The following is a 13,831-nucleotide window of genomic DNA, read 5'->3' as shown; positions in this document are numbered from 1 at the left end:
TTTCTCTTCTTAAGAGACATTCAATACTTCTGTTTCACAGTAAAAGAAGGATATTTCCGTATAATACACCGAAAGTTAAAAAACAGATGATTAGCTGACCGTCGGGTAGTCAGTTGTCTCTGGCGTTCGCGTTTTCCAATTTATTACTGAATAAAATTGGTCGGTGATACCTTTGTCAAATCGTTTAATTTTAATATCAGCTGAGCACTCATTTGCGGAAAATGCGAACAAGATGAAGAGATCAATGAATAAGAACATTTTTTTATATTAACATGACGGATGAAAAACCACTTTGATGTGGTAGGATCGATACAATATTATTGCTTATAGTGTATAAGATAAACTTTAACGGAAATACCATACTTTAAAAATTAACGTTTGTGGGTGCTTTGTATGAGGTTGTGTAAATGATAAAAGTGTATTCAATAAACGATGCTATTTTTAACAGAACAGTCGATAGAAGGTTAGGTGTGATGGGTCCTCTATAATTGTTTAAGCTGTTGTGGTCTCCCTGTCTCGGTATGTTTTCTTTTTTTCCTGTTCCTGTGGGTGAAGCAAACTAAAGTATAAATTAAAAACAGGGAACTTAAACATAGGGACCTTGTCTCATTTATGGCAATTTTTGACTCGGTGTTTTCCAAATAAGGAACAAAACTGGCCTCATAAACTCTCGAAATTTGGGAAAGAACTTCGTGGGGCAACCAGTGGCTCGTTTCGGTGAATATTTTATGAAGACCTAAATCACGTTTTTATTTCTTTTTCTTTTCTGTATTTATTGTTTTCACCTAAAACTCTAGGAACATGGAAAATTTAAATGCTTTTGTTTTCAAAGGACCTCTTAGTTGTCTGGGCCATTTGTTTTTTTAAAGGGACGAAAATTGTCATTAAGAGAACCAAATTAGGGCAGGTAGGATTTGGGAAAGTCACCTGCAAGTTGAAAAACTTTGGTGGGTGAGAATGAGTGTCTTCCGTAACATTTTCAGCTTGAGAAACCGAACAGATTAAGCATGCAAAAATATATCTTTTCAGGGCCGACAATGGTCTCGGACAACAGAAAACGACCTTTCTTTTTTCAGAGTCACCTTGGGTGCCCACCACTACAGTCAATGAAAGAGGCGGCAAAATATATCCTTTTGAGGAACTAATACCGAGAACTTTTCATTTTCGTTCTTTCAAAGCAACTAAAAACCTTCTGTTTTAGTATAACGATTCTTTTTTAAGAAATTATGATATTAAACAGCAAATAAGCGGCTGACGGTCAGCTTGGCTGGGCAATTGTGTCCGCCAATTTAAAACAAAAAGAGGAAGACAATTTAATAAAGAGAATTGACATTAATGCAAACTTAGGATAATGAAAGAAAAGACGATCAAACTCCTACGGAATCAGCAGGTTCATAAAACAATGATTGCAAGAATCATCAGTCTTGATGGAGACAAATTAATGATAGACACGGTGGCTCCACGAATCTGCAGTACGAAAAGTAAATTGGTTAATTCAATAAGACCTTCCCCATTCGGCTTCCTTTTGAAGATGATATGCATAGAAACTGAAAATGATCGCCTATGTCCTTTTATGATGTGTTAGCTGTGTCTGCACTCTGCACTCTCAACAACGTTTGTCATACATGTGCATCAAGATTTAGGTTTTCGCGTGTTTAATTTTTTTTTAATGTCAAGCAAGACCTTTTTACAACGTAAAATTCAAAATTAGGGTCATCAGGTGTTGCATACTAAGTAACTATTGTTGACGTTTTTCAGACTTTTCTAGAAAATGGCTACCAATTCTTTCATCATTTGGCCTGATTTGCAAAACTTTCATGAAGAAAATCACGCGAAAACAGCGCCAAAAAAATGCCATTTGTGAAACTTTGGACGTTCTTGGGTTCCAAAGCTAACTTAAAATTTTAAAAAAATTATATTGAAAAACTGAGTCTACCCTCTAACATCTCTCGTCAAGATCAAGTTTCTCGGCTGAAATTTTTTTCTTTCCATATTTTGGCATTGTCGATTGTCATCAGAATTCGAGAAGGTTTTAAGGAAGACCAATCGGCAACAGCAGAATTTCGACTCAGACCTCAAAGGGGCGTGGCACTATAACCACGTGACATTTACTCCGATCGCCAATATTTTTTGCCATATTGTATATTGATCTATATGTTATCCATTCTATGTGTTACACTTACGATAAAAGTAAAGGTGGGGATAGCAGAGAGCTTCAAAGTAGGGTGGTGCCGCCAAAAAATAACTGGGTCGAGTCACCTTAAGTTACCTAATATTAGGAGACGGCACTTATTGGTATCAAATATAGAAAGAGAGCTTTAAGTATTAGCATGGCTCTACAAATTGACAACAATCCAACAAAGAAGTATGACTTTCATTTTTTTTCCAAAAACACTTTTGTCTTTTATTTCATACTGTTGTATTTCTCACCATTTTTATATTGAGTGACGTTTCTTTTCCCTTCCGGCGTGATGTAAAATGTTCACTTTCGTTTTTTTCGATATGCTCTTTTATCTAAATACTATATACACGCAGTTTTCTTGTAGCATCTTTGCCAACTTAGTAGAGGATGCGAATGTTCACTAACACGATTTTAAAATTGAACAAAAGCGATGAACGGTTGTTTTTTTTGAAAGCACATTTTGAAATAATTTTGCAAGGACCATGACTGCAAAGGTGCACCAATTAATAAACCGTTATTAGCTGAACTAGAAATGAAATATTCCTGTTTCGTCATGGGGTGATAATTGGGATGAACCAGTCGTCCTTTTCTGTCGTCATTTCGGAACCTCCATCTAATTTCAGTTTACCATGAATATTAAATAAAGGCGGTTGTTTCCATGTATCTCAAGGGCATGTTTTACACTTCTACTGGATTGCAATTTTCGAAACTGATGAAAGTGTACAAAGAGCCAAAAAGCAAATGAACAGAGCAAGTGGTAATTTATTCCTAGACAACATTCTTTTACTTAATTCTAATTGCAAGAAGTTTGTATCTGCAGGTAAGAAAGAAGATGTTACTCACTGAACTTAAATTGGAACTTTTCTCCTTTTAATAGCTAGTTACATAGCTTTAAGTGCTGTAGGCTAATTTTATGCTAATGTGACGTAATGTGTATGTCGCAATACACATTATATATTAAATTTTACTATACTTTGAGATATAAGTAAACTAGACATGGGTTTTGAGTGATTTTCGAAAGCTCCTAAATCCGAGCAAAATAAGATATGAAAGTTGTAATAAAGACTATACCGAAAAACTGAGACGATTCCAGATTATTTTTTAATCGGCATTTTTCGTTTTCTATATCTGGTTAATTTAGGCATCTGTGTGGTTTCCTTCAGCTTTGCATGTTTAGCCTTCACTTTGGTAGCAAGAAATTTTTGTCGGATTCATCATCAACATCTGGAGGAGGCGGTGTGGCCAAGTGGTTAGGGCGCCGGACTTGCAGTCGGAGGTCCCGGTTTCAAGGTCCGATTTGTTTCACGCTAGCCCCGTCTTCAAATCCAAGGCCACACTTTGTGGATAGCCAACTAGTGGGGTGGCAAACCAGCTTTTTAACAAATGTCATGTCCAGTTTGTATATTAATTTCACTGATTTATAGTGTCTCCAATTAGCACTACAGAGCTAAATACTTTGACACTTAATTCAAGTCATTTATTATTTTTATTATCATCATCACCATCGTCATCGTCATCATCGTCATAATTTTCAAATCGCGTTCAAGTATGAATTATCTTCAGGTTTTTTTTCGCAACATCATAGATGAGGTGCTGGAAGGTCTATGTGGCTGGATTTCTCCTTTAGTGGTTGTACTGAAGACTGATGTTGATGTCAGAGTTTGTATAGACAGTCGACGTCGCGCTAATGAAGCAATTGCCAGAGAAAGACACCAAATTCTATACCGTAGAAGAAATTCTCCATGATTTACATGGAAACACAGTCTCCAGCCATGTTGCTTTAAAGTGGGGTTTGCACCAACATTTGTCATCGACATTTGTGATGCATCGTAGCCTGTACCTTTACAAGCAGCTGATGTTTCAAGTGACTTCTGCCCCAGAGAATTAAGAGCGGATTGTTGGAGATGTGATTAGGGGTTGTGGTGTCTCGAATTTTGCCAATGATTTGATTATTCATGGAATGGTGTGGAGAAACACGGCAGAAGGCTTTTTGCAGTGTTGCACAGGTTGAGAGGTGTGGGGATGACGCTTAATGGGTACAAGTGTGAGTTCCGGTTATCAAAGCAAACTTTCTTCGGTTAGGAACTGACCAGTGATAGTATTAACCCTAGTGAGGAGAAGATTACAGTCATCCGAGAGGCGAGACCTCCATAGGATGCCAGTGATCATGAGGTGAGCCTATTCGTTGGGCCTAGTCCAGTAATCTTCGAAGTTTTTGATTTAACATCGATGTCCAAGAGCTAACCAGAAAGGGTACCAAGTTCGTCTGGGGTGCGGAACAGCACCAAACCTCTTTCGAAAGGCTAAAATTGATGATCACTCATCAGACATGCTGGCGTGTTACAAGGTCGGATGCAGGATGCGAATCGTTGCAGACACGTCACTGGTTGGTCTAGACGCGGTACTCACACAGCTATAGATCTATCTGGAGGGTTATCGTGTTTGCATCGAGGAGCTTAACAGATGTTGGAGGCCCGAGCGTTGGTGTGGGCGTATGAGATGCCTAGCATCCATGTTTCCGAACAGCACTTCCTGTCGGTTTCCAAACCGACCATAAGCCCCTGAAACGCATCTATTCGGCTACTTCGAAGCCGTGCGCGCGAATAGAAAGATGGTTCCTACTCCTGCAGTCATACGACTTCAAAGTTGTTTGTCGTCTGGGTAAGGCAAATATCGCGGATGCAATGTCGAGGTTGAATTACAACAACCAGTTAAAAATAGGTGAGGAGTGCGATTGGATCAGGGCGATTGTCGAGAATAGTATACCAGTACCAGTTGCACTTTCACCCAAAGAAATGGAGCAAACCTCTTATATGAGGATGAAGAACTGATTATTGTGAAAGGTTGCGTGAAGTCTTGGAACTAGAATCAGTGCACGGTGCCCTCATATTTGGATGTCAAAGATGAGCTATGCGTTCATGGAGACCTTTTGCTGCGTGATACAAGGTTTGTCATACCCAAGATCCTGCACGACCGAGTCATTAAGATTGCCCATGAAGGTCACCAGGGTATAGTTAAGACGAAGAATAGCTTACGAAGCAAGGTTTGGTCGCCAAAGATGGACAGAGATGTGGAGAAGGTGTGTAAAGTTTGTCATGGATGCTGGATATGGTCCACCAGAACCTGTCTCGTGTTGTACCCCCAAATGGACTATGACAATATTGCGGTGTAGACTTGATGGGACCTCTTCCCTCTTGGGAGAGTATCTTAGTTTTGGTTGATTACCACAGTCGAATTTACGAGGTGGCTATTCTGGGGAAACCCACAAGTGCTGAAGTCATTACAATCATTTTCCCCATGTTCGCGAGGTTTGGCATTCCTCATTCCCTAAGAACTGACAAGGCTCATCAGGTTGTGTCAGATTAGTTTGAGAAGTACCTTACAACAAATGGTATAGAGCATCGTAAGATTACCACGCTCTGGCCACAGGCAAACGGTGAAGTGGAGCGCCCAAAACCGGTCTTGTTGAAGCGTATTATTCCTGATGACCTACAGGTCTACGCCTCAAACGTTCCACTGGGACCTCACCCTATTTTATGATGTTCAACCTGGAAGTGAGGTCTAAACTTTCTGTTACAAGTGAGGAAGTCAGAGAAAGAGGAGCAAGTTGTGTCAAGCAAGTTGTGTGGCAAGATTTAATCTGATAGCAAGAGAGGGGCCGCCGATAAGTCATTGTAGGTTGGGGATAAAGTTCTTCTGAAGGCCGGGAAGACTAACGAGCTGTCTCTAAACTTTCAACCAAGTCCCTTGATAAAGTGGTTGACAAGACAAGAGAACAAGTCACCGTGAGGAACGACTCCGGAATGGAACTTGAACGGAACACTTCGTTCGTGAAGAAGTACAAGGAGCAAGACGAGTCTAGTCCCGTAGAACTTTTCGTTGGTAACAGAGGGGATCATGCTGATAGAGACGTAGAAGAGAATGAAGACTTGGAAGAGAGAACAAATGTAGAGCAGACCACTGCAGCGACGACTTTTATCACTGGAAGTCCAATGGCGGCGGCCGTCTCAATCACTTTGCTAACTTTTAGGCAATCGTTTCCCGGGTATCAGTTTAAACTGATGAAATTGGTTAAGTATTGTGTATTGACGGTGTAAGCTTTTCTACCACCTTAAACTTCTGGATTAATAAATTACTAACGAGTCAGAATGAAATGATTGATTTCAAGAAACTGTTACCTGAATGAAAGATTTTATTAGTCGTTTCAACTATTACCCACACTATTATCTCCACCAAGGTTACAGAATCCTTACAGCGCTATAACTCGAAAAATTCTAGTCATATAGCATTACTGTACTGCAACCACTGAACTAGGTTTGAATTCCATTTGGCAGCCATCTTGGAATAAGATACGGGTAGGTCAGATCACCCCTTGTTTTCCGCCGCTCATTCCTTGCTTGCATACGAGGCTGTACAACTTCCATTAGGTGATTATAGTAACCATTGACGAGGTTGCCAGCTTTGCTATCCTGTAGTTCGTTGCCGTAATCAAACAAGGAATCGAAACGGAAAGCCGCTAGAGAATTAGTAAAGCTCGCCTCGATCTGAAAATGTGAAAAGCAAAAATTTAGATTTCAGTAACGCAATTCCTGGATCTAAAACATCCGCGGAAGCTCAAATAGCGTAAAATGAACATTGAAGGCAAACGGAACTCATCAATTTTTATCTGCCAGAAATGTTCTGTACTTGGCTCAAACACTTTATCACACCAGGTTACACTTGTCCACAAGCCTGTCAATTCCTTAAGATCACAACTAGTTCATGTTAAGGACAAAACAGAAAATCTTAAATAGTGTGGAACAGTCTATCACATCCATTGCGAACAATATGATAAAGATTATGTGGGCGAAACTTCTCGGTTATTAGAAACCCGAGTAAAGGATCTTTCTAGGAATTCGTCAGCTGTTTATGAACATTGCCAGCTCACGGGTCATTCAGTGAATTCCAGCAAAACAAAAGTTCTTGCCACGGAAGGTAACACATTCAAACGCCGCATAAGGGAGGCAATTGAGATAAAATTACGTACGACCTCCTTGAACGGAGACAATGGCTTCGAATTAGCCAGCATCTATGACCGGGCCATCTTGGCTCCCTCGAGACCATTATATAACCCTTCTTAACTTTCAAATTCTCATTGTGGCTGACAAAGTTTGGTGGATCCAAACGAAATATCCCTCTTTTAAGTTTTAATTGCGCTCTGAGTACAGAATTTTTATACTTTAAAATCATCATTCCAGAGCAGGAAAACAACATTTTTGATTATATTTTTGAATTGGTTTACTTTGCCTATACGAAAAACTGTCCTCTGATCTCAAAAATCCATAATCTGTTAACCTTGGAAATGCGGTGTATATCATACTTACAGCAGAAGTGAGCCTGTTAGGCAGTCGATAAACAGAGATATTCCCCTTCGCTGACTCTAGTGTCATTGTACAGTTTGGTCGGTTGGTTAGGGATGTACTGAGCATAGTCCGCTAGGAGGTAGTTAAGTGCTGAGTGTTGCACACTCAAGTGTGAGATGATCCGGCTCACCATACCACAGAGCTCTTTCTTTGTATCAATGCGTGTAGGAAATCCTTGAATCTGTTGAAGAGAAAGGTGATCTGATTCCATCAACAATATCAAAACAATAATAGTCCAACAATGTATGCAGGATGTTTATCACATAAACCCAGTTTAATCTCCTTAGCTCCCACGAGTCTCTTGTTGCTCAGTGATAGAGCATCCGAGGTTACAGGTTTTTTTTTTTTCTACGGAGTTTTTTTTTTCATTTTTCGAGTATCCCTGTATCACTGGCTGAAAAAATACATCTGTCGATAAATATGAAGACATGCTTTACTGCTGCAAAGTGCGGTAGGTTCATTTTCATATAAATTCATCTACAACATGCAGCCATGCAAGATTCACATCACCATCTTAAATGTATTGTAAGGACGATGCCTCCTTGAGCTACTGAGCATACGTTCTGTGCATCTCGGGATGGCTTGACAAGCTCTGATTTCTCAAGGACGGTGCTTACTCAGTAAAAGGTATCTTTGTGCGGTTTATGACTGTGTGGGGAAAGCCGATCTTAGAAAGGGCAATTTTATTAAATCCAAAAAGAAAATCAAGTAACCAGGCATTTTGCAGAGGGAAATTAAGCTTTAATTTAGAAACAAATTCCATACATTGCTGCAGCTTGGGTCGTCTGTCTAGTACCCAAATTTAATCACATTTCACCCTATCTAAAAGATCTTCACTGGTTACCCGTAGAGTTTCGGATCGAATTCAAAATATTACTACTTGTTTTCAAAGCGTTAAATGGTATCGCTCATCGTTATGTCAGTGATCTCATCATGGAAAAGGCATCAATCACAAGCTCTTTGAGATCTAATGACCTCACTTTGTTAGAGGTGCCTCGAACCAAATGTAAGACTTTTGGTGATCGAGCATTCGCTTTTGCTGGTCCATCCAAGTGGAATAAGCTTCCTCTGCCAATTAGGACTGCCAAGAACTAATACTTTCAAGAAACACTTGAAGGCATTTTTGTTTAAAAAAGCATATGACATCTGATTATTCCCTACTTTGTTTATTTTATTTCTTACTTTTTTGTTTGATTGATTATTCTTAAATTTTATATTTTATTGATTTTGACCAAATTTTTCGTTTTTATATTGTAAGGGCTTTTGAATATCATATAAAAATCGCTATATAAATTGATTATTATTATTATTATTGTTATGTATTTTTAAGCTTTTTACAGTTATTGTTATCAGTTAAATTATCTCTGAAAGCTAAAACGCTTGGAACATATTCTGTCTAAAACCCATTGTGTGATCTTTACAGAACAAACAAAAACTTGTTACCTGAATATTAAAATATGACCAAAAGAGAACTTAATAATTTTTCGATCAGTCAATCTTACATTACTTGTGTTGTATTGACTGACTAAAAACTTTGTTAAAGACGTTTGAAGTTAAGACATGAAAGGTCCGAAACTTGTTGTTTCCGAAGTTTTATGACCAGAAGACAAAGATCCAAAACTTTTGAGCGTTTTAACTTAAATGTTATAAAAACCGGCGAGATATTTCGACATATTTCGGTAGGTAGGTAGGTAGGTAGGTAGGTAGGTAGGTAAGTAGGTAGGTAGGTAGGTAGGTAGGTAGGTAGGTAGGTAAGTAGGTAAGTAGGTAGGTAGGTAGGTAAGTAGGAAGGTAGGTAGGTATGTAGGTAGGTAGGTAGGTAGGTAGGTAGGTAAGTAGGTAGGTAGGTAGGTAGGTAGGTAGGTAGGTAAGTAGGTATGTAGGTTGGTAAGTAGGTAGGTAAGTAAATGGGTAGGTAGGTAGGCAGGTAAGTAGGTAGGTAGGTAGGTAGGTAGGTAGGTAGGTAGGTAAGTAGGTGGGTAGGTAGGTAGGCAGGTAAGTAGGTGGGTAGGTAGGTAGGTAGGTAAGTAGGTATGTAGGTAGGTAGGTAAGTAGGAGGGTAGGTAGGTAGGTAGGTAAGTAGGAGGGTAGGTAGGTAGGTAGGTAGGTAGGTAAGTAGGTGGGTAGGTAGGTAGGCAGGTAAGTAGGTAGGTAGGTAGGTAGGTAGGTAGGTAGGTAGGTAGGTAGGTAGGTAGGTAGGTAGGTAGGTAGGTAAACAGATAAATAGATAAATATATTAAACTTCGTAATCACCCTTCCGATGCCTCCGGTTGGTCCCTTTCCTTCCATAGACAATTCATTGACGTACGCCTGGAGTTCCGCGTCCATCTCTACGTCTCCGTCGTTTTCGTAGTACCTAAAGAGAAACACTTCATTGTGTCAAATCAAAATAGCAAGTTGCATCGGCTTCCTCAGTCAACACGAGATTACTCTTTTCGTTGCCTAAGGGCTAGCTATATTCAGTGCTCTCTTTTCAAAACTTTCTTTTGAATAATAATAATAATAATAATAATAATAATAATAATAATAATAATAATAATAATAATAATAATAATAATAATAATAATAATAATAATAATAATAATAACTTTATTAACGTGTCAAGAAATGTAGCTGAGGGGAGAAGTCCCCTCTACTAATAGTGGACACCTAACTAAATTCTAGAAAATTCTAAAAAATGAATTAAAATTTACATATCATAAACCATATTAATAAAATTTCATACATCAATCGCAAAAAATCATGTAAACCCTAGTCATTCTCGGCATAGGTTGCAGCCCCGGCAGTTACTGACATTTGCTGCTAGGGCAGTAAGGTCCTGATTACGTATGACTCTTGAAAGGTCTTGTGATCTTGTTAAAGGGGGTGGGGGGCGGGCTTTGTGCTTCATTTGGGGTTCCAAACACCTCGAAGCAATAAAAGTATTCGACAGGTGACCTTAAAAAACTTTTATCTGTTTCATGGTGTGTGGATTTTATATTCAGACGAAGCACGTTATTGTGGACCTGACCGAAATCAGAAGTCTGTTCTGTTATAAGACGTTTAATTTCAAGTACAGTTACTTCTACTTCGAAATACATACAGTAGCCCTGCACTATTTGTACTTACAGGTCGACGTAATCTTTCACCACGCGTTCGATAACTCGCAAGATAACTTCACCATCGTCTCGGTAAGGGAAGTATGGAAGAAGTTTTTTGTCATCAAGTCCACGTTTCTATTGATTTAAAGCAAGGTCTAAAGGTCAATACGGAATCACCATAAGGGGACTAGTTACTAAAGAAACTGTGGTGCTGCGGCGGTGGGGGAGTGGAAACGAATATTTTATGTACATTTGTCCCCGTAAAGAGATTCTAGGGCTGACGTTTCCAGCGTTGGCTGGCCCTTCTTTTGAGTGAATCCGGAATGACCGATGCATACCAAGTGACAGTAGCATTTGCGGCGCTCCGTGCTATCTTGTTAGACAGTTACAAGGCCATTTGATTTAAACGTTATGAGATTCTGTGGGTGAAAGCCTCAACTGTGACCATTTAAATGAGAGTTACGGAGCAATACTTTCCTGTGATGCTGTTTATTATTCTCTGCAATGTGTTTTTGCCTTTTTTTTGTTGGCAGCTGAAATCCTAAAGTGTGCCAACCGAATATAACTTACTAAGCAAAGTGTTATTTTGATGACTGCGTTAGTGTGGTAACTTTTAAGGACTTTGTTAAGCATGGCAGCGGTCGGAGCAAATTATAGTGTATGTGCCACCAAGATGAAGACGGCGATGGATGCCCCCGTTTACTATCAACCTCGTTTTCAGGGTTTCTCCTCTTCACATTCCAGAGTCGAAGTAAACGTACCTTGATTTCTGCTCTCAAATCTGTCACATCCCAGGTAGCTAATGGGTGTGCATCCCGAAGTAGCCTCATTGTTCCTGTGTTTCCATGCGAAAACAGTAGATCCATAAATTGCGCCTCGTCTACCAATTTCGGAGTTCCGAACGTGTTGGGAACAGTCACCTCTCTGCAGTGATACTTGAGTATTTGGTTCAGCGGATGCAGGGGTGCCATGGTCCGTTTTAAGATGACGCAGAATGGTTCCATCAAATAATGAATCTTGAGAGACGTAAAAAGATTAATTTAATAGGAATGTTAAGCTTGCGTCTAAGGATAATAATTTTCGTATGACGGCAAGGTACGAATCTTTATTTACCCTTGGTATTGTTTATAGTATATTAAAAAGGTGCTAATAGAGCCTGCATTTAAACTTCACAAGCAAATAATTCAAAACTTCCAGCAGGCTGGAGGTAGACCAGCGCGTTCGAGGAGCTGATTTTGGGACAACGGAGAAACTGACAACATTAGTTAGCGATCAGAGCGGGAATTGAACCCCGAACCTTGTCGAATTACAAGCACAGGACCGTCAACGGCTCAAACACTCTGCTTCCATATAGGATCATGTTGAGAAAGTAGTTATAAAAAGTATATGTCCAAAAACGAATGTAGGACTGGGAAACCTGGTTTGGCCAGAGTGTCTAGGTTTCCTGAACCGCTTTCTGTAATCTCTATACATACGCTAAAAGAACACCATGCCCTACCCCCTCCCTCTTAGCCCGTCCACCTAGAATGAACGTCAACTTTGACTTAGGTGGAGAGAAGGAATTTCGACCAAAACAGCTAAAGTGTTGTTTTGTTTGAGAAGAAGTAGAATGTCCGCGTTCGTGTAGTAAATGTTAAGGACTTTGTTAAGCATTGCTACGACCGAGCCATTTTTAATTTTAAAACTACTTCATTAAACTTCAGTTCTGGGCTTTCTTGGTAAACCTGGTTTAAATGTCTTACCAACTACCCCCTGGCAACAGAATCCTGGTAAAAAGGCTGGTTAGCCTAGTCAAGCCTGGTTTAGCTAGACTCAGCAGGCTTTTGGCAAGAAAACCAGCCTGGTCAAAAGCCAGGTAAGTCTAATTTTACCAGGCTTTTCTGGTAAGCCTTGTCCAAAGTTACCTTAAAAGACTGGTAAGCATGGTTTTGCACTGAAACACGGAACCCCTAAAGCCTGATCAGTTGTGTTTTCCCAGGATTTTCTTATCAGTCTGTCTTCTAAAAGGCTACCTGAAATGCCAGGTAAGGCTGGTGAAGAATAAAACGTCAACCTCAAAAGAATGGTTAGTCTGGTTTTCCCCTGGTAGGCCAGGTTTTCCTCAGGCATAACTGGTAAGCCTGGTTGTTAAGCGTGTACCTAATAAATCAATTAAATGCTCAGGTTTCAATATTCCAAATCTCTAAAACTCCCAAAAGCCTGGTAAGTTGGATTTTGTAGGTCCAGCAGTTAATCCTGAACTACAGATTAAACTAAATTAACCTCCAGGTCTCATCGGTTAATTATTTTGGCTTAATTTGTGGTAAGTCCAGTTCTAAGTATACATGTAAAGGCTATCACTGAAGTGGCATCAGGTTTTGACAAAAAAAAAAAAAAACCAGTATTTCATACTTGTCATAAATGTTAAGAAATTTATTTTCTCTGAATACTTCTATACTGTGGTAATTAACTTGTTCCATGCGTGGACTTGACCCGAGAGGGCGCGTTTTCTGAGCGGTGCTGAAAACCTTCGCAAAATCGTAAATGTTTAACCGACATAATCTCCTAGAAAGTTGAGAATTGCCGTAAAGCATAACTTAATACCCCAATGACAAGAGGAGGCCGCAAGGTTAAACGCAGCGACCGTAGTTCGACAGAAGAAGAACCACGTGAATCTAAACGGCAAAACTGATGGCGGCCAACAGCCAACAAGAAACGACAAGAGAAGAAGCGGAAGAGCCGAGTTTGGCCGATATTAGAAATATGCTCGTTGGAACCGAGTCCAAGATGTCCGCTATCCTGGCAACAAACAACGAATTATCCAGTGAACTAGCCGAATTGAAGAATGCATTCGAAGCTCAAAAGAGGAAATTAAATGGCACGAAAGAGTTACTTGAGAAGACGATGAATCTTAACTTACAACTGAAAGAAGAACTTGGCCAGGCTCGAGATAAAATCAAGGAACAGGCCGAAGAAATAGCGGAACTATATGATTTTCAGGATGAATTGGAGCAATAGACAAGGAAAAATTCCGTGGAGATATGTGGCATCCCTGAGAGTGCTTACGAATCAACAGAGAAGGCGGTGTTGAAAATCTCTGGAGCTCTCAACGTTGCAATATAGCCTGAATACATCGAGATTACCCATCATCTTAATAGGAAAGGAGTTGAAAAAGGCATCAGACCTAT

At 39.7% G+C, this 13,831-nt stretch overlaps 1 pseudogene across 1 annotated transcript in view; it reads right to left on the bottom strand.

Annotated features, from left to right (window-relative positions):
- Positions 1–6,219: 6,219 nt before the first annotated feature.
- Positions 6,220–13,831, bottom strand: part of LOC146456998 (polyunsaturated fatty acid 5-lipoxygenase-like) — a 30,551-nt pseudogene continuing 22,939 nt past the window's right edge. The window contains exons 7-11 of the transcript XR_014858643.1: positions 11,426–11,680; positions 10,693–10,799; positions 9,838–9,940; positions 7,546–7,765; positions 6,220–6,726 (exon numbers count right to left, since the gene is read on the bottom strand). The product of XR_014858643.1 is annotated as a polyunsaturated fatty acid 5-lipoxygenase-like (transcript). The remainder of the gene's footprint in view (positions 6,727–7,545; positions 7,766–9,837; positions 9,941–10,692; positions 10,800–11,425; positions 11,681–13,831) is intronic.

The sequence above is a fragment of the Pavona decussata genome, unplaced genomic scaffold (genome assembly GCF_977016875.1).
Source record: "Pavona decussata unplaced genomic scaffold, jaPavDecu1.1 SCAFFOLD_250, whole genome shotgun sequence".
Classification (NCBI taxonomy): Eukaryota; Metazoa; Cnidaria; class Anthozoa; order Scleractinia; family Agariciidae; genus Pavona; species Pavona decussata.
Note: the sequence above shows the minus strand (reverse complement) of the source record. Positions and strands in the feature narration are given on the sequence as shown.